Below are 23,958 nucleotides of genomic sequence, written 5' to 3'. Positions count from 1 at the left end.
GGGAAAATTACCTTGGCAAAGAAATATAACTATGTAGAAATGACACAACTGGCATTTAAAACTATTACCAAATAATTTAGGAATCTTATAAAATAAGAACAATTACTTCATTTAAATAGATGAAGTCAGAAATCAGTGCTACCATTTTGTCTATACTTTTGTTTGGATATTTGAGCAACCTTATAGGGCTGATTTTTAATTTACAATGTGGATGACACTGAAGTATGCAGTTAGATTAGTCCCATTTATGATAGTAAATCACAAACGTAAAGAGAGTAAGTTTGCCAAATATATTAAAACAAGCCATAGAAATGATATCCTGCTTGCTTGAATCTGATTTGTATCTATATATGCACCACCCAGGCACAGAACTTAACCTTACTTCATGAGAAAGATGATTCCATCTGGAACATATCCAGTCCAAATTTAAATTCTTCTGATACCAGAATTTTTTATTCTGTTTCAGTTTGAGAAGCAAGTGATAAACACACCTATTTCAAAATAGTTAAGGTCAATGATCTTTTGTCGACCTCAGTTAGATTGTGAATTTAACACATCAAGCAACATGTTAAAATTTAAAATTATTTTGGATTTACTTTGATGGCCTTTTTTTTAATCATCATAAGGTGCTTTTGAACAAAAGTTAACTATCTCCTATGTGCTTTTTCTTTTGTAGGTTGCTCTGGAGACATTTTACTTTTAAATAAACTTGTCTTGATCTATATGAAAATACACATATCTTATTATATAATATCAACTACGTTAGAAAGAATGTTATCGATTAGATAATCAAAAGTAATACAAAATTGTGCAAAAAAAAAAAGTTGAAAAAAGTAAACCTTGTTTTTGGTATGGAGTTACAAAGGAGTCTGAGTTGTCTTTTAGTACCAAAATCTCCATCCAAAGGAAAAAAAGCATATATTAGAAAGTAAAAATCAAAATAAGGGGATAATGAAATAGAAAGAAATGTATATTGGAGTATTATAGACAAAGCTTCATTAGGAAAAAAGAGCTTATTTTTTTGTGCTATTGAAGGATATGAGATAAAATAAGAGGAATTTTGAAGAACATTTTTTTGTTTCTTTTGAAAAGTACTATGTCCATAATAAATAATTAAAACAGTAACAAAATGAAAAAGTTAAAACCAAGTAAGTCATCTTCCAACAGCTGACCTAGATCTTGTAGACTCTCCTAGAGGTAATCCTTGCAAATAGTTTATTTGGCTATATCATTTTAGAAATGTTTTACACATATGCAAACAAATAAATGTCTACATATATATAAATTGAACACATACAGATGCATACTTGCATTAGAGACAGTGTTTTGTGCTTGTGTTACTTATGTATCTTGGAGACAGTTCCAATTCTGCACTTATAAATACACTTAATTCTTTTTATTTTGCTTTAATTTTGTTCGTTTGAGCAAGTAATAGAGACAATGTCACAAAATTAAAAACTCGCAAAAATTATAAGGCTGAAAGTTAGTTGCCTGTCCTCCAGCCACTCAGTCCTATTCATTAGCAATATCCATGTGATGTATTTCCAGAGATTTCCAGATATTCCCTTTAGTTACAAACATATATAATAACCCCCCCAACACACATACTCAAAGTTTCATAATATGCAAATTGATCTGCATTTTAAAAATAAAACAAGTTGTCTTGGAGATGTTTCAGCATGTATAAAGCTGCTTAATTTTTTTTCACAGCTGCATGATATTCTCTGGTATATATGTATCATAAATTATTTACTCAGACCCCTTCGATAAAAATTTTCCATATTTTATTACTATACAAAAGACCATTGTACACACTTTAAAATATACACTGAGCATATATAAGAGTATATATTAAGATTTACTCCTAGAAGTTGAATTGCTGGAACAGAGTCTTATGCAAATAAAGTTTTAATAGATGATATCAAATTGCTCTCCGCAATTGCTGCACAAATTTGCACTTCTACCAGCAAGCTACAAGATACTTTATCACACCCTTTACAGCATAATCTAAAACAAAAATTACTTTTTTTCTGATCTAATTGACTTTTTATCATTGTTACCTCATTTTGGCTTTATTTTGTATTTCCTCTTTTTATAAGTGTAGTTGAGTATCTTTTTGTATTTTTAAGTCAATTGCTTTTCCATTTCTGTGAACTCTCTTCCTATACTTCTCTTTTGAGCTGTTGGTCTTTCTTACTGATTTGATGGAAATATTATATACTGAAGTAATTTACTGGGTATTTATAATATAACTCTATCTATTTCTTCCAAGTGTGTCATGTGTTTTTTGACTTTGCTTATTGTATTATTTTTCTAGCCATACTTTTTTTTTTAATGCTCTGAAATTTTAATCTTTATTTTATGGCTTTTTTGGGGGTTTAGGTTATTTAATAGTCTGAACTTTAACTTGTAATCAAGTGTGTTATAGAAATACATTTTTCCCCAGATAATCCACCGGTTGTCCCAACACCATTTGCCAAATGATTAATTTTTAATGTAAATTTGAAATGTCAGCTTTATCATATTCTCAATTCCCAGAGGTATCGAGTACTATCTCTGGATTTTTATTTTATTCCTTTGATTTTCAGTCCTTCTGATATCAGATTGATTTATACTGGCTGAATAATATTTAGTATATGGTAAAGCTAGACCCTTTACTGCCTTTTCAGATTTTCTTGGCTCTTTTTGAATGTATTTTTTTCCATAACTACTTTTGAACTGACCCTCTAGTCAAAAAAAAAAAAATGTAGATAATCAGATATAGACATTAATACAGAAATAATAGATACTGACATTTGGGGGTATTGAATTATATTTATTGATTGGGTCAGGAAGCATTGACAGTTTTCTGGTTTCTAGTGTTTCAATCTAATAAGGTAGGTTATTTTTTATCTGCATTAATATTCATGCAGTCATTTTAGATAGTTTTTAATTATGTTTGCTAATTGATTTTTGTGTATTTTCAAATCATCAATGTTATATTATTAGATTCTTTTTTTTTGTAATAGTATATTCATATTTGTAATAGTACTTGTTATTATTAGTGGTAGTGGTACTGGGTGTAGTAATGATAATAATAATGATTCTTTTTGCTTACCCAAGAAATCCAATAGCATTTGCAAGTAATGATAATATTTATCCTTGGATATTTCTTGTTATTCTTTCATATATATGTTTGTATATTTATATACACATATGTACATATATACAAATATATATATTATATATAAAATATTTATATGTCTATATTTTCTCTGTCATAATCATTTAAGAAGGACTTCAAAACATTTCTTGTATACTTGTTTATGTTGATTGTTATTAATTTCTACTTCAATTGAATTATGCTCAGAGGACATTGTATTAGTTTTATTTTGAAATTTATGGAGAGTTTTATGAGGCTTATAATAATTTTTATAAATGATCTTGGGGAAGCTAAAAAGAACATGCATTCTGTGCTTTCAGATTTAACTTATTGAGTATGCTGTTTGGGCCTTTGCATATGTGCTTAATTTTGTTCGTATGATCTGTCACATACTGATTGAAAAAATACGACTCCCTTTTTCTTTTTTCTTCTTTTATTTTGTGATGTTCTTGGGTAAGAATATTGATGCTATACTATTTGGTGTATATTATATTTTTAAATTCTGGAACTCACTATAGATAGTACTCTTTGGCAATAGAAACTGCCTTTTTTTCCTTTTAATGCTCCTTTTCTTTGACTTCACATTTTTAAATATTATAATTGTTTTATATGACTGTTCATATTTTTATCTTTAACATTGTTTTTGTTTCTGTGTTTATAAGTACTTTGTGATTTACTCTTGAGATTTCTTTCTCATTTTAAGGATGTGTTTTCCCTGTTTGCACTTATCGATTTAAGTGAAGAGACATATTTCTAGTCCCAGAGAAACAGTTTATAAATACGTTCTGAGTGTACTGCTTCTTTCTGAGTCTTTCATTCCAAGCAATATCTTTTTGTCTGTAGGTTATTTTCTGTTTCTCCAGAGATTTTGTTCTAGTGATTACTTTTATAATTACACCTTTATATCACTGCTACTCAAAGGGTAGTCTGTGAACTCGTGCTGGTCTGCAAATTGTTGGTTACTGATTCATACAGATATGAGTGCAGAATTTGTGAATATGCTTTTAGAAACATATAGGAGTCGATGATGCAACATCCAAGCCTGTGATCAGTTAACAACTCTTGATGAACCGGATTTTAAAAGCAGTTTGGATGTTATTGTGCCCATGCTATGAGTCACAAATAGTCAGACATGCATACTGGTTTCACTCAGTAAGACTGTGATACAGTGTATAACATCTTAAGGTTAATTTGTCAACAGTCATGGGTGCATAAATAAACTGAAGAAAGTGTAAGAATTATCAACAAAAGTTAGGAAACTAGAACAGAATTTCTCCAGACAGTTATTACATATTCTACAATTTAAACAATTTCCAGTTGAAATTGGAAATCATATTTGTAGTGAAATTTATCATCAAACCCCTTATGCACTTGAATTTTATTTTCAATCAAAAAAATCTTGATAGATAGGTAATTCATGTAATCATTTTTGTTATTCATAGATAATTTAAATTTAACTTTTACATTGCAGAGTAAATAGTTGGACTGACTGCTGATGAAGGATTGAAGATACAGTTTAAAAAATAAAGAACAAATAAATTATAATCATTTTAAATTAATTTTAAAAGTATAAAATTAAATTTAAAATTTTAGAGTTATAAGGCAACATCTATCCCATTTTAGAAAGAAAGTAAAACTAAATTTTCTGATTTTCTTAATATGACTTTAAAATGTCTTCTTTCTAGTCAATATAACTTTCAAGATTGGCTTCTACTACTAAGACTGGCTTTTACTACTATGAATTCTAGTAGAGTAAAACATAAAAACAGTTTATATGTACACTATCCATTTTTAGTAGCATTATTGTCAACCCAGTCTAGATGAGTTAACAAGCAAGAAGCACATGCATTTGTCATGTTAAAAACTTTGAATATTGAAAAATAGGGTTTATTTAAAGTGTCCATTTAATAAAAGGAATCATTTAATATGGGGACTCACTCTAAAAATTAGAGTATAATAGCAATTCTCTATTAATTATATGCATATTTTCAGTAAATAATGTATATAGTTATGTTATTTCCTATTTTCATATTTTTAAACTTTATTTATTAAAATGTAATGTCATATCTTTTGAATCTAACAATATGAAAGGAGGTTGTATTTTGTATCTGTCTTTTTTTCTGGTAATTCATTCTTTTTATTGAGGTATAATTCACATAGCATATAGTTCACTTACTATAAATCTACTGCTTACTAATTTTTCAGTAAATGTATACAGGTTTGCAACCATCACCACAATCCAGTTCCAGAACACTTATATGACCCAAAAAAACTTCCCTCTTGCCCACTTGCAGTCACTTTGTGTTCCCAACCGCAGCTATGGGAAAACGTTGTTCTGGTTTCCTTCTCTAAAGTTTTGTCTCCCCTGACATTTCATGTGAATGGACTCATACAATGTGAAGTCTTTTGCATCTGGCTTCTTTTGCTTAGCCTAAGGAGTTTTTTTGATTTGTAGCATGTGCTAAGAGATTCTTTCTTTTTTTTTTAATTACTGAATTATATTCCATTGTATGGCTTCACTAAATATTATTTATCTATTTACCAGATATTGGTGGCTATCTGGATTATTTCCAGTTATTGGCTATTATGAATAATGCTGCTGTGAATATTGAAAAATACATGACAGTTTTCAGTTCCCTTGAATACATACCAAGGAGTAAAATTGCTGGGTCACATATAATAAATGTACATTTAACTTTATAAGAAACTGCCAAACTCTTTTCCAAAGTGGCTATGCTATTTATCTTTGAACCGATTCTTGTTTCTCTATATCCTTACCAATACTTTGTGTTGTCAGTCGTTTGTATTTTAGCCATTCTAGTGTGCATGTCACGGCATCTCACTGTGATTTTATTTATATTTCTCTGAAGACCAATGATGCTGAGCATCTTTTCATGTAAATCATCCACCCTATGTCTATCAATAAATGTGTCAGTTGGGGAGCATATTCAGTGCTTGGCCATTTCTCACCCGCCTGACTCCAAAACTTCTGGTTTGGACCTTGAGTTGGTAAAACTGCTTTTCTCATCAACAGGGCTGAGAGTGGGGATACAAGTGCATCCAGGAAAGAACAGAGACTTCTGCTGTTTTTTTATCTGAGGCTCTAGGAATTCTTCCAGAATAAGCAGTTTGATTTGTTATCTATCCTTCATTAATTTGTAGATCCCAGAATGGCTATTTTGACAATCTTGTCCATTTTTATAACAGTTTTGTGGTGGGGAGTGAAGCGTGATGTTGGAGGGGGGGATCTGCCAACTTCATCACATTACCATAGCTAGAGCCTCATCTTTGGTAATTGTTACTATATATTTTAGTAAAATAACAGTCTATGATGGATTGGAAGTTTTAAAAAGAAGGAGAAAGAAAACCGGATATTTCACCACAGATAGCTTAAGAAGCATTGCTTCCTATTAGTCACTTACATTTCTGTCCTTTATACAATGTCTCTTTACTCACCACTGTGATTACTGGCATAATTGGTTATTTTAATTTTTTCTCCTTTTCTCCCTTGTTTCCACATTTGACTTCAGAAAGTTAGATTTTTTTTTTAGTATTTAACTTTATGGATACAAATTTATACAGATATTTTTATTATCACTTTACCAACTTTTAAATGTTAATTTAAATCCCAAATACTAGAGATGACACAATCAACCTATCTGCACTTCCACTTGTCTGTCTTTATTTCTTTTTTTTTTTTTACATAATGATTTTAAATAGCTTATTCATAATAGTCCCAGATTGGAAACAACTCAAGTGTCTATCAAAAGTTTAATAGATAAGGAATATTCATACCATGGAATACTGCTCAAGAATGAAAAAAAGAATGGACTGAAGATACCACAAATAACATGTATGAATCTTAAAAAAACATTATGCTGAATGAAAGACTCCATTCAAGAATATGATCTGATTCCATTCATATGAATCTCTGAAACAGAAATACAATCTATAGTAACAAAGCCTATCAGTCCACTTGTCTCTAAGTTCTACTTTTGAATTTTATTAATTACAAGATGTCTGTATCATCAGTGTTTATATTCACAATCTCTTCTGTAATCATAATCTCATTTATTTCGGTATACGACCTGAAGTAAATGATCGCTACCGGGTTGGTTTGTTGTTTGTTTTGTAGGTCCGTCGACATTTGGTTAGCTGATATAAATGTTAAGCTCTTCTTCAGGAAGAGTAGGAAATCTACTTCCTGGAAAGTAGATTATGAGTCTTTTCATGTTGTCCTATTTGTTGGCTACTACCCACATATGAAGATGACCAAATTGTTAGGTCACCTTTCCTTTCCTTTAGAATGTGGTAGATAATGCTTTACCAGTGTTTAATATTACTCTAGAATAAAAGGTTACTGACTATTTTTCTTTTGGAAATAGTTTGAATTTTGTGTCTGGATATCCAGTAACTTTATTAGGGCATGTTTCAATGTTGATCATTTTGTATTAGTGTATTTTGCAGCATGGAGTACCTTTTCAACCTGTAGATTAAATAATTCATTCATCATAAATATTTCCTTTAAATTTCATCTTCACATATTTTTTTGTGTGTCACTATTTTGGTTCTTCTATTTGGGGGAACCAAAATGTGCCATGATTGGTCTCTTTTGGGCTTATCTTCCTTAATGTTTACTTTATAATCATTTTCATTGTTCATTTCCATTTCACTTTATTTACTTTTTTCAATCCTGTCCTTTATATTCTTTACTCTCTTTTTAGTGGTATCTATTCTGAGCTCCTTCAACAATGTAGTTCATTTCTGTGATTTTATTTGTTCTCTTTCTACTTTTTTTTTTTTTACTGAACTCTGACAATGAGCTGCCTCCCGTGCAAACTTGGACAATTACATCTGCTTTTATTCTTTGTTATAAAGTAATTGATTTCTTGATTTTTAAACATTTACGAGTTCTGTATGGTAAAATTTTTCGTTTGTTCTTTGGTGACAGTTTTCTGATGTGCTTTTTTCTTTGGTTATTTGTTTCTTTTATTTCTTTCCTCCTTCTTCTTATAGTGTCTTTACATAGTTCCTTTGGAATTATTGAAGTTATAAAAAATAGTGATAGCAATAACAATGAGGAAGAAGAGAAAGTCATGCAGGAATATATACGAGGCTATTAGTAGTTCTTCTAATGTTGCAGAATAGTGTGTGTGAGTGAGGTTCTTTAGCCTTTGTGTTTTGACTGCCAGTGGAAATCCTCAAGGCCAGTTCATCCACAATGGGAATTCTCTCTCCTTTCCCTGTGTTAACGGTCATCTACAGAGACATGTGGAGTCCCCTGCCTTGAAATTTGATTCAGATGTTGTTCTCTGAGGAGAGCCAGACAAGCTTCTGTAAGCCCAAAATGACTTGCAAACGCAAAGAGACTGCATCTGAGCTTTACTGTGGCTCAAGGATGGGTCAACGGTGAGAGTTCCTACATACAAGCAGTGGTTTGCACTGGTTTGAATCTCCTGTCAGCAATGCAGGAGGGAACCCCGGCCTTTAAATCAGATTGCTTAGACATGAGGCACAAGGGAAAGAGGGTAGGAGTGGCTTAAAAGCTGTCAAGTAAAAACAACAACAAAAATGGAGTCAGACTCCTCATTACACTGCCACACTGACAGAGTACTTCCTGTAAATGTAGTTTACATGTGTGCTTCCATGTGGAGCACCACCTTTCCATACACAGTGTTCGCTGAGCAGGTTGTGCAGCCTTCTAGTTCACTCTACTTTTATTCTTCCAAAGGGAGCATTAGTGATTCTGTGTCTTGCTGTATACCACTAGTCACTAAGTAAATCTGCCAGAGTATACACAGATCTGCATCAGCTGGCATTCTCTCTCCACATCCTCCCATACTGCTTTTAATCTTCATTGTTTATCAGCCTTCCTTCTTTTAATGGTTCACTGTGGATGAACCAGCCTTGAGGATTTCAGTAGACAGTGAAAACATAAAGGCCAAACAAGCTCACTCACACATTCTATTCTGCAATGTTAGAAAAATTACCAACAGCCTAGTATATGTCTCTGCACTAACTTCTTCTCCTCACCATTGTTGTATGTAAAATGACTTAGAGAAGTTGTATGAGTAGTACTAGAAATAGATAAAGGTGGCTTGGACTGAGGTGATAGCAATGGAGATATTGAAAAGACAATAAATATGAGGCATTTTATTGGTTATCTTTTATTTGCTGATACTGAGTGCTTTATTCCACTTAATTCATATAATTCTGTGCAGTACTTCTTACTAACCTTAATTTTCAGATGAGCAAACTGAATCACACAGAAACTAGGGAATTTTCCCAAGATCATTTAATAAAAGCTTGAGCTGAATTTTGACCTCCAACCTGTCTGAGTATAAGTTTTGTTCTATTTTGTGTTTATTTTTTTAACATTAAAAGCTCATTATTTAAAACAAAACAGAACAAAATATCTGTATCATGGACGAGGGAGATGTAAACACAGATTATCCATACCAACCCAGTATAAACGTTGAATAATTTCAGTGTGTTTTTCTATATGTTCTCTTTTTGTTTCTGCTATTTTTCTCCTGTGTAAATAAGTATCTTTCCTCTCATATCAGTTTTGTTTTGTTTTGGGGGGGAAGGTAATTAAGTTTATATATTTATTTATTTATTTTTAATGGAGGTACTCAGGATTGAACCCAGGACTTCATGCATGCTAGGGATGCACTCTACCACTGAGCTGTACCCTTCCCCCTCATACCAGTTTTTTATAATCTCAACTTTCATGTAAAATTTTAATAACAATTTTTAACATCACTAAAAATTTTTGAGGAGCTCAACAAATAAAAAATATATATACATATATGTGTTCAAGGCAATAATCTGAAAAAATCCTTGAAATGAAAAGAAAACTAAATCTATATATCAAAAAGCAAAATTAAATTCTGATAAATGTTAATTCAGGAAAAAATAAAAAATACTGATATATTCTATGAACATTATTGTAATTCAAGTGAAAACAAAGGATTCTTCAAGCAAAATATCTAGAAAGCTGTAAAAAGGAAAAATATCCAGTTGACTTTAGATTTTTGAGTAGAAATACTCAATGGTGTAAGAATTAAAATATATTTGAATGGAAATAGAATTCACAACAGACTAAAATTATTTTAAGCCAATATATCATTCAAGTTCAGAAACAACTTATAAACATTCTCAATCATGAAAGACTCTTGTAATAATGTACTCATAACTCCCCTTTGAAGGAAACTGAGACTAGAGATAGATTTAAATAAACAACTCAGTGATGATTTTTTAGAAAAAGGACTGTTGGTGAACACTGAATTTACTTAAGTCTAAACAACTCTGGGAAAAATGGTTACAAAATAGAATGCCAATATAATAAACATCAACAATCATGAGGCTGATAAAAAATTGAGATGAGGAAAATTTTTGGTAACAATGTGAGAATGTCAATTATTTAATAATTCATAAAAAAGTAAATATATACTTTCTGCATTTGAAATATGTAATATGAAAGCATGATTTCATTCTCAATTTTTATACTATTTCTTCTAAGTAGAGGTTTTATTTTAGATAATAATATTCTTACAGTGTTAGCATTTCGTTCAGTTTTACTTCAAAATATTTCTTTCTGCCCAATTCAAATACAGTTATAGTATCTTAATTTTAACATAACTTATGTAATATAATCCCATTATTTATAAAATTATTTCCATCTTTGTATCAATTTATCTATCTGTATACATATCTCTCTGAAATATTAATAATTTTGTGTGCGTGAATGATTCATTTTGGATAATTTGAAAAATGTCTACTTTGGAATTCTCTATATAGACTGACTTTTTATAATGCGCTGTATTACTTTGCTAAATGTTACTATTTTGTTGTAAGAGGTATTAAAAGTTAAAATTAAAAGCAGAATTTTTAGTTAATGCACAATCGTCTTCAAAAGAATGAACCATGGTTTATTTGATCATTAGGCTATAGAAAAATTTATGTTGTTTCTGTTTTTTGTGTTCATTCATTCAAGAATTATTTCAGGATAGCTGTGAAATAGTCAATTTAGTAGTCGGTTCTTGTCACAAAATGTTATGTAACAATTCACCCCTAACCTGACCAATTTAAAATCAAACCATTATTTTTTTTCACTCTCAAGTCTTCAGGTTGAATTTTACTGTGTTGAACTTCACTGCAGGATGCAGATTGGAGGGTGTTTGACTCCAGGCATTTCTCATTCTCTGACTATCCAGTGCACATTCTTCTCAGAAAAGGCAGAAAAGATAGCAAGATAATAGAAACCCATAACGCTTAAAATCTCAGATAAGGCAGGCACATCTTGCATTGATTAAACAATTCACATGACCAATCTCAACAACAGAGCAGGGAAATACACTCTGCATCAAGGGAGATGGTAACAAATATTTGTTGAAAAATCATCCAGTCTGTCAAAATCAGTAGTCAAATATTGAAACCAATAAATGTGTCACTATAGCCCAGGTCTAAGGTTGTATTATCTATTGTGAGGTAAAGGTAATGTGTTTTAGAGCTCACATATGACCAACGGTAGTTAGGATTTCATTAGGCAGATAGGAAGGAGTGAAAGTGTTTAACCAAGTGGAATAATATCCAAAAAGACTTGTTTATGAAAGGAGCATAATGTGTTGCAGGGCCATACGTTAGTGTGGGTAAAGCATGGTGAGAGAAAATGACAATTTGATTTTAAATCAACTTTCTGGGGGAGAAAATATTCTCATAAAGCCAGTATGCCAAATGATTGATTTGTTGAAAGGTAATTTGCTGAAAATCAGTATTTACCCAATAATTAAGTCACAGTTTTTAAAATTTCACGCAGAGCGTATAGCAGTTAATGTTATATGATGGCTTCTATAAACTTTGAGGATATTTTGAACATTTTAATTCTACCTTTTAATTTATTACTGCTGTTTTACTGAGACTGGCTAAAGGTTAGTATATTTGTTTTATTTTCTGCATCTTGGACATTTAGAAAATGAAAATATTTTACGTACTTCTAATTTTAGTATTTATATGCTTTGAATATTAAGGATTTTCCCCCCAAATCACAGAGTTTCTCTCTCCTAATAATTTGCAACTCAAATTTTCTCATATATATAAGTAAATATGTATATATATATGTATAAATAAAATAATGAAGTGTAGTCAGTTTACAATGTTGTATCAGTTTCTGGTGTACAGCATGATGTTTCAGTCACACATGAACATACATATATTCGTTTTCATATTCATTTTTACCGTAAGTTACTACAAGATATTAAATATAGTGCCCTGTGCTATACAGTATGAAGTTGTTGTTTATCTTTTTATATACATTGGTTAATATTGGCAAATCTCGAACTCCCAATTTATCCCTTCCCAGCCCCTTCCCCTCTGGTAATCATAAGTTTGTTTCCTATGTCTGTGGGTCTGTTTCTGTTTTGTGAATAAGTTCATTTGTGTTTTTTTTTTTTTAGATTCCACATATAGGTGATATGGTATTTTTCTTTCTCTTTCTGGCTTACTTCACTTAGAATGACATTCTCCAGGTCCATCCATGTTGCTACAAATGGCATTCCTTTATTCTTTTTATGGCTGAATAGTATTCTGTTGTATAAATATACCATATCTTCTTTATCCAGTCATCTGTCAATGGACATTTAGGTTGTTTCCATGTCTTAGGCTATTGTAAATAGTGCTGCTATGAACACTGAGGGCATGTATCTTTTTGAATTAATGTTCTCTCTGGGTATATGCCCAAAAGTGGGATTGCTGGATTATAATTTTTAGTTTTTTGAGGAATCTCATACTGCTTTCCGTAATGGCTGCACCAAACTACATTCCCACCAACAGTGTAGGAGGGTTCCCTTTTCTCTACACCCTCTCCAACATTTTTCATTTGTGGACTTTTGAATGATGGTCATTCTGACTGGTGTAAGGTGATACCTCATTGTGGTTTTGATTTGCATTTCTCTGATGATTAGCGGTATTGAGCATTTTTTCATGTGCCTATTGGCCATTTGTATGTCTTCATTGGAGAATTGCTTGTTTAGGTCTTCTGCCCATTTTTGGATTGAGGTCTTTTGTTTGTTTGTTTTAATTAAGTTGTATGAGCTGTTTATATATTCTGGAAATTAAGCCCTTGTCAGTCTCATCTTTTGCAAATATTTTCTCCCATTTCATAAGTTGTTGTTTTGTTTTCCTTATGGTTTCCTTTGCCATGCAAAAGCTTATAAGTTTAATTAGGTCCCATTTGTTTATTTTTGCTTTTATTTCTATTGCCTGGGTAGACTGCTGAGATTTATGTCAGATAATGTTTTTCCTATGTTTTCTTCTAAAATGTTTATAGTGCTGTGTCTTATGTTTAAGTCTTTAAGCCATCTTGAGTTTATTTTTGTGTATGGTGTAAGGGAGTATTCTAACTTCATTGATTTATATGCAGCTGTCCAGTTACCATTTGCTTAAGATACTGTCTTTACTCCATTGTATGTTCTTGCCTCCTTTGTTAAAGATTAATTGACCAAAAGTTTGTGGGTTTATTTTTTGGCTCTCTATTCTGTTCCATTGATCCATATGCCTGTTTTTGTACCAATACCATTCTGTTTTGATTACTGTAGCTCTATAGTATTATCTGAAGCCTGAGCAGGTTATTCCTCCAGCTTCATTCTTTTTCTTCAGTATTGCTTTGGCACCAATCTTTTCTTAAATGTATTTTAGTTCGTATGTATCTTGACTTACTTAGTTGAATGAATATTTTACATTTATTGTGAAAATGTGTTTTAAATGTGAAATATACTCTGTGGATATGCTTTGTCTAGGTTGCACTGATAATCCACAGTGAGTCAATGTTGCGGAAACTAAAACACAGCTAAAACAATAAAAAAAAAGTTTGAAAAGACCATTAACTTTATTCCATGAAGACAAATTCATACAATATTGCATATAATAAATGAATGCATATTTTAAATTTGAGGATGAAGAAGTGTGTGTATGTGCAAATTAAAGTGAATCTGATAACTCTTTTTAGTTTCACTATTTAAAATACACATTTTCCATTTCACAGAAAATTTAAACTCACCATATTTTGTCATTATATTGTGAACTGCATGGTTGCCAGTATGTACCAGATACTAGTTTACCTCTGCTTTACGAATGAGTCCCAAGACTAACTTTACTTTCAAAGTTGATTTAGGTTCACTGGAGCTCATGAATGATTTATTATTAAAAGATTCTTCTCCAGTGTTAGCATTCAGATATCCAGAATAACATTGATATGTCCCCCAATTATCCCCCCAAAGTGAAACCACTAATCAATGATCCAACAAACTGAAACATTAGCAGAAGAAGCAATCTCAGTTTATAAATAAATTTCATTTTGTTGCTTTCTCATCCAGTCTCTGTCATTCCTTTGGAAGTGTTGCTTGTGGTGGAGTCCACTGCTTCTATTCTTGTTGATGACAGGAACCCTGAGAACCACTGAGAGATATGAGACTCTTCTAAACAGGAAATGACTCCCATGACCCATGAGTACTATATATATAGTCTTTAGGTTTATTTTTTGGGTCTTTCACACTATTTTCTTCTCTAAGACATTTGGTGTTTTTTTTTTTTTTTTAAATAGAAGCAATCTTTTCTCAGGACTGATGTCTCTGTGTGGCCTCTTGCTATGTGCCAGGGACAAGTAGGCCATTCCTCTGCTCCTCAGGAGTCTTGCTTGTATGGCTAGCACAGGAAGTATCCTCCCTGCTCAGCAGTTGTATCCTGCTGTCCTGTGATACCTCATGTCTGTTTTGAATAGGACTTCTCGCTGGTCTTTGATGCTCTAGCCTCTCTTTCAACGTAAGGCAAACTTCTTTAGCTACTTTTCTACACCATGACACTCCTACTCACCATACCCGCTTTTAAGAAAATAAATTCATATGCTTTAATGATTATAAGGAGGAACATATGGAAAAATATTGTGAATTGACATTTTATTGTGTATTCATATATTTTAACATGTATATATAAAAATACCAGGATTTTATTATTTTTAGCCTGAACTAATAACATCTCTATTTAAACATTTAAAACAATAATAGCTATTTTGCAGATATCATTGTCTGTCCTTTTGAGTGCTCCCTGGGTACAGTAACATAATCATTTATGGACAACCTTTCCTCAGACAGAACAACTCTTTAATTTTGAAATTATTTACCCAATCCTCCTTTCTAGTTAAGCACAGATATGTATGCATGCCTATACATATATTACATAAATACATTTTATAGTCTTTGGTATTTATATTACATCAACGAATGTAATTGGTAAAAAAACACATTTTTTAAACGTTTTTTTTTATTGAGTTGTAGTCATTTTACAATGTTGTGTCAAATTCCAGTGTAGAGCACAATTTTTCAGTTATACATGAACATACATATATTGTCACTTTTTTTTTCTGCTGTGAGCTACCAATAACACATTTATTAATACATTGTTGCCTCCCTTTTAAGATGCAGTTTCTTCTCTCCCTCTTGTTGTATAAATGATTTGATAAGGTAAGAGCCTCTAGTGTTTGGACTGCCATTCACTGCATTGCCAGAGTGTCTAGGAGTGAAACATCTGTTTGAAATGTGGTTTGTTTTCTTTTTGTTTATACTTGTTAACTTTGCTACGATGTTTTCTGAGAACCATGAACAGTAACACAGTCATTTTCTCTTTTCCAATAGTTACAGTTATTGTTTCTTTAATTAAATCTTCACAAACTATGAATTATTGAGTTACCTGCAGTTATTGGATTTGTGTTTCTTGCCTCCAAGAACTCACATTTCTGAATCACAGAGCAGGCTGTGTTTTTTTTCCTGCATATCCCCTCCTTCACTATATTTTACCTTATAAAACCAATGTAAAAATATGAAGAGATCTATAATTCTAATATAATTACTTGCATTTCCTTTTTTATGTAGAAAAATCTGGATTTATATTTATTTTTATATTATTTTCATTTCTTTCCTGAAATAATAATTTTTCTTAAGGGATCTGCTGGTATCAAAGCCCCAAATAAAACCTTTTTACTCACATTTCAGATTTCCTATAGATTTTTAATATCCTATAACCTATTTTGGTCTCTCCCTTTCATAAAACACTGCTCATTTCTCGCATCCCACTCCCTGTGCTAAGTTCATGCTCCCTTTGGTCATGTGTATATATTCAGTTTTCCATTGGAATTTACAAGACAGGATAAACTGAAGAGCCAATATTTTTGTTTTGGATATAGATGCGTTTAACACAAGCTTTATGAGTTTCATTAGTCCCTTTTCAAGTTTGGTTTTATTTGATTGTTTAATTTCTATACATTAATTCTTCTTAAATTTTATTGTGCATCAAGATTATTGTAATAATCTGTTTCATCTGTATTTTAAAACTAAATTATATTTGAGTATATTTTCATATAAAATTGTATGTCTTTTAACTGTTTTTTAGACAATCTTGAATGTATAGCTTTTTCTTAATTTTATTTAGGCTCACTAAATTGTCATTCTCTTTTATTAAGATATTTTTCTTTCCAGTTGACATCAGCCTGGCTAAATTGCAAAATTTTATTATCCCTCATTATTACAAAAGGCATATTTCAGCCATCATAAACTTCTTTTAGTATTTTGTTAGCTGTCTACAAGTTTTTGTTGGACTATTAGTTATTTATATCAGTGATATTTTAAAATGCATGTTACATGAAATTTTTTTGTCTGTTAAAATCTTGGTCAGTTTCTCTTAGATAAATACACATCGGTTTTTTTTTTTTAATATTGAGAGTTACATTTATTCAGTTTGGGAAATATTTCATTGTCTCCTGGTTTGCAATGTAGATAATTATGAATCTGCTGTCAATCTAATGATCATTTCTTTTCTCTCTGGATAGTTGTTTAAAATCCATTCTTTAATTGTAATTTTCCACAATTTTACTTCTTGGTGTTTAGTTTTGGATTTTAAAAAATCATGTTTCAAGTTTTTCTATTACCTGAATTTTAGGATTTATATATTTACTCAATTTAAAATATATATATATATATATATATATATATATATATATATATATATATATATATATATATATATAAACTCCTAATTTATTCCCCCCAACCCTGCAATGCCTTTCCCCTTTGGTAATCATAGTTTGTTTTCTATATCTGAATCTGTTTCTTGTTTGTAAATAGTTCATTTGTTTTATTTTTTTTTTGATTTCACATGTAAGTGATATCGTATGATATTTGTCTTTCTCTGTCTGACTTATTTCACTTTATATGATAATCCCTAGGTCCACCCATGTTGCTGCCAGTGGCATTATTTCATTCGCTTTGTAGTTGAATAATACTCCATTGTATTTATATACCACATCTTCTTTATCCACTCATCTGTTGATGGACATTTAGGTTACTTCCATGTTTTGGCTCTTGTAAATAGTGCTGCTATGAACGCTGAGGTGCACACATCTTTTTGAGTTATAATTTTATCTGGATATATGCCCAGAAGTGGAATTACAGGATCATATGGTAACTGTATTTTTAGTTTTTTAAGGAACTTACATACTGTTCTCCATAGCATCTGAAAGAACAGGGGCACATGGGTGTATTGCCAGTCTGGATCACTTAAGTTCACTTTTTGGAGTTTATTTTTTTTCCATGTGATTTTTCTGGACCACAAAGGTAATATGTATTCAAATTTTAAACTCATGATGGAAGGCCTCTGGTTCCGCATTCTCAGAGAGTTTTTTCATCACTCAAATTTTAGTCTACAGTCTAAGATGATTAGTTTTTTTGTCTTTGTTTGATAGCAGGGTGGTTTTATCTCCCACTGGCATAGGTCAGGTTCCCTAGAAGCAGGATATGAAATGGAGATCCTTGTTAAAATGATTTATTGGGGAAAGTTCTCTCAGGAAAAGAAGAGTGAAGGGAGCAAGATCGGGCAGGTGAACTCATCTTGCAGTTTGCATGTTTAGTGACTCTTTTCCATGGGATAGTCTCTCATGGAAAATGCTCATGCTTTGTACCCATTCTCAGTTCCATCCGCATGCCTCTTCCACAGTCTTTCAAAAGTGTTCTTTTCAGGTTCCTGATCAATTAGGCATTTGCCACTGTTCAAGGATCTGAGTGTACCTTTGGCCACTTCTTTTTCTGGACATAATGGATAACTGCATTCACTGTCTAAAACGTAGCCCTTCAGTAGGGTGTTCTCTCACTGTGGTTCTTTAGGTCACTCCTGATGGGGTAGTCCAATAGTAGTTCATTTCTGGTTTGCATCCACATACCAAGTGGTCCATCTTTGGACTAAGTTTGATCCCTTTCCTCCTCTGTCAATTTGTCATAGAGAACCCCGCTTAGGTCCATTCTTGTGAGCAGAGGGAAGGACATCAGTGAAAGACTGATAAGGGATAAGGAAGGTCCTAGTCTTCTAGTTCTGAAACTTACTTGTAGTCCCTGGACCTGCTTAATCACAATTCCAGATATGCTTCCCTAACATGACAAATTGTTGCACAGCTTCTTGCCTTCCCTCATCTTGTAACTTGGTGGGTATCTTAGTCCATTCAGGCTGCTATAACAGAATATTCTAGTATGTTATAAACAACAGAAATTTACTTCTCACAGTTCTAGAGGCTAGAAGTCCAAGATCAAGGTGCTAGCAGATTTGGTGTCAGGGACCATGTCCTTTTTCACATTCATCGTCTCACTGTGTCCTCACATGATGTAAGGGGCAAGAGAATTCTCTGGGGTCATTTTAATAATGGTACTAATCCTATTCATGAGGGCTCTACCCTCATAACCAGATCATCTCCCAAAGACCTGCCTCAGAGTACTGTCACATTGTGAATTAGGCTTCTAACATATGAAATTTAAGGGGACACACACATTCAGTCTATAGCAATGAGTTCGATAACACCTATCCATAATGAGCACTTCTGGCTACTTGGTCACTTGATGTCCTGTGGTCAGTCACTCAGCTTCTGTCAGAGCTCATTCACATGAAAGTGATATTTATCAATTGGTATATAGTTCTTTCCTATGGATGGCATGGTTTTGCTTGAGGATCCAAGTGGTTGCATGGCATATATCCTATTAGGATTTGCCGGAGCCTCCGCATGATACTTCCTCTGCTGCAGGTGCTCACACTACCATGGAATATTTTTAATCATATGTCCTAAGTTACAGGGCCCCCTTTGAAGCCCAATCAGAGCAAGGCCCTCCTGTCTCATCTGAAAAATGGGCCAGGGCAATATTGCTAAGTGTGATATGTGCTGCCTCCAAATCTCCGAGTACTACTAACACTAAATATTCTGCTTCTTTCTTAGTGCGATAAGGTGCAAGATGCAGAACTTGTCCTTTGACTTCACTGTGGTACCAGGTCTGTGAATCATTTTAGGGCTTACTTCTCAATGTTTAGAGTGCATGTTTCTTATTAAGGTGGTCAGAAACCCTGCCATTTCTTATTCATCAGGATTAATTACATAATATATCAGTATAATGGGTTAATATATTATCCACTGAATGGATAATTAATTCATATGCCCAGGTAGTTCTTGTTCCTTTACACAATATTGTGATAGAGAGTAAGATAATTAATAGCCTTCAAGTAAAAACCAGGAGCATATATTGTTATCTGTCTTAGCTGAACACAAACCAGCTTTGATTTTTCCTCTTAATGATTATCAAAAAGAAAATTCTCACCAGCTCAATATTCACATACCATGCAAACAGAATTGTATTAATTTGCTCTAGAAGAGACACTACATCTAACATGTAACAGCAGTTACAGTTGGGGCTATCATTTGATTAAATTTGCAGTAGGCTATTGTTACCCCCCATGATATATCCAATTTTTGCACTGACCAGGCTGGTGAATTAAATGGGGCTACCATGGCTGTATCATTTAAGTCTGAGAGTAGCATTAATCCCTGCTGTTTCCCTAGGATACGTTATTGACTTACTATCTTAGCAGAGGGAAGATGTTTCAAGGGCTTTTACTTGGCTCTTAATTTGCAAGTAAAGGTTTTGCCTTGAGAGAAATTTGCCTACCTCTATGTATGACCATTCCAAGTATACATTTGGGAATTAGGGAAATGATCAATGGATTATGTCCATGAACCCAGTGAGCTCACGGAGAACAAGGCACATGAGGAAACAATCATGTTACAAAATCAAAAGCAACAAAGGAAACTGTAAAGATTCCCACAGAGGATCTAGGTGATGTAGTATCAGTTACAAACCTTAAAATCTCTAGCTTAGTATGATCAAAGGAGTAGAAAACAAACTCAGAATTTTAGTAGAGAATTAAAAATATAGTATGAAATGAGTATATACCCTAAAATTTAAAAAGTAAAATAACTAAAGGAAATAATGCATTTGATATGGTTAGTGGTAGATTCAAAACCTACTAGAAGAAAGAACTGAAAAAAATAGCAGAATGAAGCACAGAGAGACAAAAAATGGAAAATAGAGCAGAGAAGGTGAGTAAAATTTACAGAGGAGAGTTAGTATTTATGTAATTAGAGCTCTAGAAAGAGGAGTAAGAGAATAGGACAGAATCAATATTTAAGATAAGGGCTGAAAAATTTCCTAAAACAAAAGATTTTAAGCTACAAATTTAAGAAGACTTATAGGATCAGAAGCAATATAAATAAAAAGAAATCCATATCTTCTCACTTCATAGTAAAACCAGGAAGTAAGAGAAAGAGTAAGTATTAAGTGAAGCCAGGGGAAAAAAGAGATTATCTTCAAAGAAATAACAGTTATCCCAATATAGCTGACTTCTCAGTGGAAACAATGGAAGCAGAAGACAATGGAATAATATCTTTAAAGTCCTGAAAGAAAATAACCTATCCAGAGAAAAACATCCTTCTAAAAGGAAGCTGAGAGAGCATCATAAAGAAGCTTGTAAATGATAACAAATTTAAAAACTTGACAAAAGATAATACCAAAAGAAAACAATTGCTGGGCTCTAAGGGACAATTAAACAGGAAGGAATTTGCAGGGCTGTGGTAAATCCTTGAAAGAATTCAAGCACTAGAGGTGAGCTTCACACTTATCATAAATTTTCCATTGAAAGCCTTTTCTGGTTTTGGGGGGGCACTAGGGAAAATGTTTAAACTTACTGCATTCTTAGTAGACTGGGGATACCAAGATTAGGGTTCGGCGACAACAGTATGACTGGAAATTGAGGGGCACAATCCAGGAAAGAAAGGAACCAAAGAAAATGCTTTTTCAGGTATAGACATTCTGATGTGCTCTTATTCCTTATCCCAATTCCTGGGCTTTATGTCAAAATATATTTTCTTGAGTATGGAGCAAAATGGGCCTTCCTTTGTTTCCTTTTCCTTTCCTTTCTGTAGGTCAGAATTCCTGCATGGGTCTCACTAGGCTAAAATCAAAGTGTTAGCAAGGCTGTGTTCCTTCTGGAGACTTCACTGGTCACTCTGTTTCCTTGCCTTTTCCAGCTTCTAGAGAATACCAGCATTCCTTGGCTCATGGCCCTCCCTTCTGCCTTAAAGCCATGTGGTAGCATCTTCATGACTCTCAGACTTCTGCTTCTGCCCTCACATTGTCTTCTCTCTCTGACCCTCCTGCCTCCTTCTTATAAAGAACCTTGTGAACCTGAGGCCCACTGGGATAATATAGAAAAATCTCTCCACCTCAAAAATTCTGAACTTAATCACACCTACAGATTCCTTTTCTCCACCCAAGGTAATATATTCACAGGTTCTGGGGATTAAGATGTAGGTATCTTTGAGGAGCCATTATTCAGAATACCATATACTCCCTTTACTCTCTTTTTTTCCTGCCAATGTCTCCCATTGGCCCAACCTGGCTGGAAGCCAGAGGATAAAGAAACCCAGTGATGTAGTCTGTATAGATTAGCCTCCCAGTGTAAAGTGCTTGATGGATTTGGAAGTGTAATAAAATATATGCAGAGATGCACATATGTAGTCATTAATATTATTACTATTGTCATTTCATTCTACCCTACATATTTTACAACCTGAATAGGTCCTTTCATTTATAACTCTGATTATTTTAAAAACATGCACTGTGCCTCCACTATACATTTTTTAAAATTCAAAATAACGTTAAACATGAAGTAATTGTATGGAAATGCTAATATTTGCTTTGATTTATTTCAGTTTTATTCCTCTCAAGTAAAAATCTCCTAGAGCCAGAAAAACGGGGGCGGGGGGGGGAAGTCAGCTCATTACAGTTTTCTCTGACTTCAGCTGTTTTAAAATACACAGTCATTTAAATAACTTGAACAAACTATGATAACTGTGTATTTGATGCAGTGGACAGAGATTTTTGTCCCTCCCATTTAAAATAATTGTACTCATGTCATTGAATTCTAGAGAAATATTGGAAATTAAAGAAGTATGTTCATATTTATGTGGAAAATTCTTAGACCAGGTATAGATGAGTATATTCAAATATTTAAGGCATATAAACCCAAGAAGTATATTAAAAGTCATAATTTAAAATGAGTAGGAAGGATATGTTAAGGGATAGTTCAGAAAGAATAAGAGGGAATGGAAAGATTTCTTGATTTGATACTGAAAAGCAAAAGACTCATGTTGGAACTAAAGCAATGATTAATTAAACAGCCAAAATAATTCTTGTAAACAGTTATTTACCCACCAATTGGGTGTTGGATAATTTAACTTCCTTTTGCAATCTGGCTTCTCTGTTATGAAGGACTCTTCGTTTACATGGTAATAGATGTTATCTTATGAAATGTGGTTCAAGCTCTTGAAGATGTTTGTGAAAAGTGTTATTGTGGTTATGAATCTTCCTAGTACTGTCACTATATCTTTATTTTTAGGAGTTAGAGGAAGATGACTCAGTTAAGCCAATCTAACTGATGTAGTATGTTGGTCAGGTTTTATCATTATGGGCCACTGTTCTTGAATATTGTCTTTCTCTGGTGACACTCCTTTTTTGGGTCACATTTCCCTAGCACATGATGGTCTTTCACACAAATTATTTCTTCTCCCAAGAAGCTGACAGACGTTTCCCTTAGGAATCAAAACATTTAAACATGCCAGATTCTATAAGTAGGTTTACAGGTACAATCAGGAACCCTTCTCCTCTGTCAACATTTCCATAAGTCACACATAAGCCTCATAATAAATTATAAACTGGGAATCATTAAGATACACTTTACTTCCAGAGATCTGATTAGTTTTTTAATTCTTCCTTACTCTTAATTTTTCTTCTGACATCTAGGTGCTTGGTGGGTAAAGCTTTTTTTTTGCACTTAGGGATTGACAAAATTATTTACCTCTCAGGAAAATTGCAATGTTCTTTTCTATTTCTCCTAAGTATTTTCTATATTTTTTCTAAATTTGTACCATTTATCTCATTCTGTTACAGTTCAGGGTGATACTGGGGAAACAACATCATTATCGATTGTCTATTAATTGAAAACTTTATATAAAACTACATTTGTACAAGATCGACAAATCTATCTGGTATTATTTTACATCAAACAGTTATTCAAGATTATTATAACTATTAAAAGATGAGGGCAGAAATGATTTATTTTTCTTCATTTTCATTTAGTCATTTCATAAACCTTATCAAACAGGCACTATGTACTTGCACTGTAATGTCATGTTCCCTCATTTTGAAGATGGATATGTTTAATTCATGTTTTTTTTGTTATCACATTACAACTGAAATGGGTATGTTATGTAGTTTTTTATGCTCAAAAATGAGGATAGGTTTAAGGTGAATTTAGCAATCAGTGGTATTTGTACAATCGAGGAATGCAGAAGACGTAGGAAGAAAAGTCAAGACAAAGAAGGGTCAATGAAGAGATTC

The 23,958-nt window shown here is 32.6% G+C and overlaps 1 protein-coding gene across 3 annotated transcripts in view; it reads left to right on the top strand.

The window, feature by feature from the left end:
* The window catches only part of RGMB (repulsive guidance molecule BMP co-receptor b), a 686,402-nt gene that overhangs the window by 19,823 nt on the left and 642,621 nt on the right, over nt 1-23,958 (top strand). The window contains exon 1 of one of the 3 annotated variants that reach the window (XM_072958355.1): nt 19,477-19,498. The exons of the other annotated variants lie outside the window; for them this stretch is intronic. The gene's annotated coding sequence lies outside the window, so the exon portion shown is untranslated. Of the gene's footprint in view, nt 1-19,476; nt 19,499-23,958 lie in introns of those variants that run through there. 3 annotated transcript variants of the gene reach the window in all.

Source organism: Vicugna pacos, chromosome 3, assembly GCF_048564905.1.
Source record: "Vicugna pacos chromosome 3, VicPac4, whole genome shotgun sequence".
Lineage (NCBI taxonomy): Eukaryota > Metazoa > Chordata > Mammalia > Artiodactyla > Camelidae > Vicugna > Vicugna pacos.
Note: the sequence above shows the minus strand (reverse complement) of the source record. Positions and strands in the feature narration are given on the sequence as shown.